Below are 3,651 nucleotides of genomic sequence, written 5' to 3' on the forward strand. Positions count from 1 at the left end.
ATATACTCATATCAAACATCAATCATAAAACACATATAGATATTTTGGGAAATGCTTTATAACGCCTAGTTCCTGGTATGTATTTAATTCATGATTATTCATTTTTGTATAGAAACTCGACGAGTTGGAGGCCCCAAACTCGTCGATTAGAGATGGATTGGGACGCGGGTTAAGAAGTCTACTCGACGAGTTGAGAAGTCTTAACTTGACAAGTAGGTTGGTAGAATGAAACCCTGATTTTCAGGGTTTTGCACCCTATTTAAACATCTTAACCCCCATAGGTTGGCCTCATTTCCAGCCTCCATTGTCCCAAACACTAGCCTCAAAACCCTAATTCACTTTTGTGAGTTTTGAGCCAAATTTTGTGCATTCTTGGTGATTTAAAAGAAGAAGGTACTTGAAGGAGTAAGGACGTGTAAGACGAGAGTAGATCCAGAAGTTGGGCATCATATCTAGTTCATCTGAGGTATAAAGCCCCCACCTTGTCTATAGCATGCTTAGATCTAGTTTTAGGATGCTTTCTTCATGTTTTGTCCAAGTATGTTGTTTTTTTGTGATTTGGATGTCCTGTGTGGTCAAACCCTTTAGATCTATGGTCTTGACGGGTCTTCGTGGCATAAAGATGTCAACTTTAAGGCCATGGAATTCCCATGCAACTTTTAGACCATCTTTTTGGTCTTTTGAGCCAAGTAGGTCATGCATGTAACTAAATATAGGAACTTTACGTGACCAAACCGTCACTAGTGTCCAGATCTATGACCCCATGGCTTACCTTGAAGTTTTGATGGCTTTTAGAGTTGGATCTATACCATTTTGAGTTAGGGTTAGAGCTCATTTCTTCTAGGATGGGTTTTAATGGGTAAAGTTGGAAAGTTTACCTTCCTAGATGTGTATTCGGCCCAGATCTAGAATATGGGGCTTAGATTCGAAAAATAATGGTTCAATGCATTAAGAAGGCTTAACAGACTAATGAACTTGATGAGTTCATAGAGGAACTCGTCGAGCTGAGTCGAAGTGTCCCGATTATGTTAGAGGAAGAACTCGACGAGTTGATTTGGAAAGTCATCATTATGTTGATAGGAGGAACTCGACGAGTTCATGAAAGAACTCGACGAGTTGGATCACGATTTCAGGGTTTTATGATATATGGAACTCAACAAGTTGATGGGCCAACTCGGCGATTTGAGTCAACTCAGAATGTTGACTTTGACTTTGACCAAAGTTGACCCTTAAGGGGTCATGAGTATGAAAGGGTAATTAAGGAAATCTTTTATGTATAGGAGCTTGAGTTGGGTTGATTGTCGGAGCCGCGGATTTTCAGCTACTTTCTGATATTCGAGGTAAGTTACCTTCCAGTAGAAATGGGTCGAAGGCACCAATGTCGGCCCTCTAATAGTTGATTACAGTAGAGATTATTGTCTTTGTGATAATTGTATGTTATGCCACTATCTGTTATGCTTTATGTGCCAGTATGCTATGATATTATGTGATAGTGGTAGGAGGGGTGTATTACACCCCGTAACCGGTTGAGATAAACCGTAGGGTAGGTGTGGCACCCAGATATGCCTTACATTATAATTATGATAAGTTATTATGTGGCAGTGGTAGGGATGAAATAGACCCTATAACCAGTTGAGATAAAACGGAGGATAGGTCGGGCACCCAGATATGCCTGGCAGGGAGGTCGAGCACCCAGATATGCCTAACATGGGTAGGGCGGGCACCCCGGTATGCCTGACATGGGTATGTTGAGCACCCAGGCATGCTTAACAGGGTAGTTCAGGCACCCAGATATGCCTAGCAGTATGTTTATTGTATGGTATATGGTATGATGGGGGAACTCACTAAGCTTTGTGCTTACGTTTTTCAGTTTTGGTTTCAGGTACTTCCTCTTTGAAGGGAAATGAGTCGGCATGATCGCAGCACATCATACTACATTTTTCGCACATGAGATCTTTGGGAGTTATTCTCTCATGTTGTTTTATTAGGACATGTTTGATGGGTTTTGAGCATTCTAACACCCCTAAGTGTACATGCAACCCTAGAAAGCCTTGGATCTATGTTTGTCTAAAATACATCCAAAATATAATTTCCAAGGTTCATAAACCTATCTAGCATACATGGGGAACTTTTAATCAAAAAGACGGCTAGAATCACATACCTTGTAGTTGATTTGATTCCTTGGAAACCTTGAGAGCCTAGCACCCCAAGTGTGATGCCTCAAATGCTTCACACAACACCAAATGCTTTGGAATGACTTTGAAAGAATGTGTAACACTCTAAAAATTGGCCTAGCCCTCTTGTAACTTAGTGTAGCCGATTTTTGTAGAGAACATGTTGCTTATATAGTGTGTCACATCTAGAGTTACACCATGTAAACCCTAATGTGTCATGACTTATCATTTGCATGACCCATGGGTTTGTAACTCCCATGGAGCATCCTATGGGTTTAACCCAACTTGATAATCCATGGAGCCTTTTATCCCACTATACAAGTTATGGATGATTTACATAATCAACCCATATAGTTAATTAGTTATCTTTTGATCACTTAATTAATTCCAAATTAATTGTTGATCAATACTGATTAAATAATACTATTAATATATTAGAAATTATAATATATTAATAAACCACTAGTGTTATTTCTCTCATTTAGTCTATCCAAATGCATGATGCCATGCAACACAAATGGACCATGTCGGGTCGGGTCAAGTACATACCAGAAATAGTTATGGACTTAGACATCTTATCCAACAGTCTCCCACTTGGATAAGTGTAATAACTATATTTGTAAGTATGACTTCAGGAACCGATCAGCAATCATTGCTCTTTCAAGGTCTCGGAACTGAGAAGATGATGATGTGCCATTTAAGATAAGTGACCATATAATCCTCTATTCTAGATATCAGCCGGACAAATACATGGAACAATGTCTTACTTATTGTCCAACAGTTTGTTTCCCGATTTCCGATTTGTTTGACAAAGAACTAAATTGAACACATCAATTCGATTCTATCCGGGCCCGGTACATAGGTCAACAAAATCATCGAGGGGCTCAAATACCGCTTCTAATCCAAGAAGGAATAGATAAACTTCGACTCATATGCTTATTCTACTACTTGTTGAATCACACACAAAAGTATGTTTTATAACATCGAATTACCAATGCGGTTTCATACGATCAATGCATAACCAACTCATAGGAAACAAGTCATATCTCTAGGTTTTAAGACTTATATGATATTACCGTCTCACGATCACTCGAGATAAATTCCAAGAAGTGATACCAGTGAGCGTGGGTTGAGTCCAATGCTCAAAACTTATGAGCACTCATGAGTGTTGTAGCCATGTCCAACAACTTAGACCTCTACAACCACTCATGACAATCTTGATTCATACCTACTTCCAACATATTACCGACTGTGGAGGTTCGAATAATACGATCTACCAAACATAATTATTCTGGAAGTCAAAACATGCAAAAGAAATATAGTAAACGATTAACAAAAGATAGCATCACTTTACTCATAAATAAACACAACTTTTATTCATCATCAAATGTCAATTACACTTTACAAATTTCAAATTATCTAACTACTAAAACTAATATCATCCTTCAACCCTATGCTCCGAGCATGTTGGAGATGC

The sequence above is a fragment of the Lactuca sativa genome, chromosome 1, assembly GCF_002870075.4.
Source record: "Lactuca sativa cultivar Salinas chromosome 1, Lsat_Salinas_v11, whole genome shotgun sequence".
Lineage (NCBI taxonomy): Eukaryota > Viridiplantae > Streptophyta > Magnoliopsida > Asterales > Asteraceae > Lactuca > Lactuca sativa.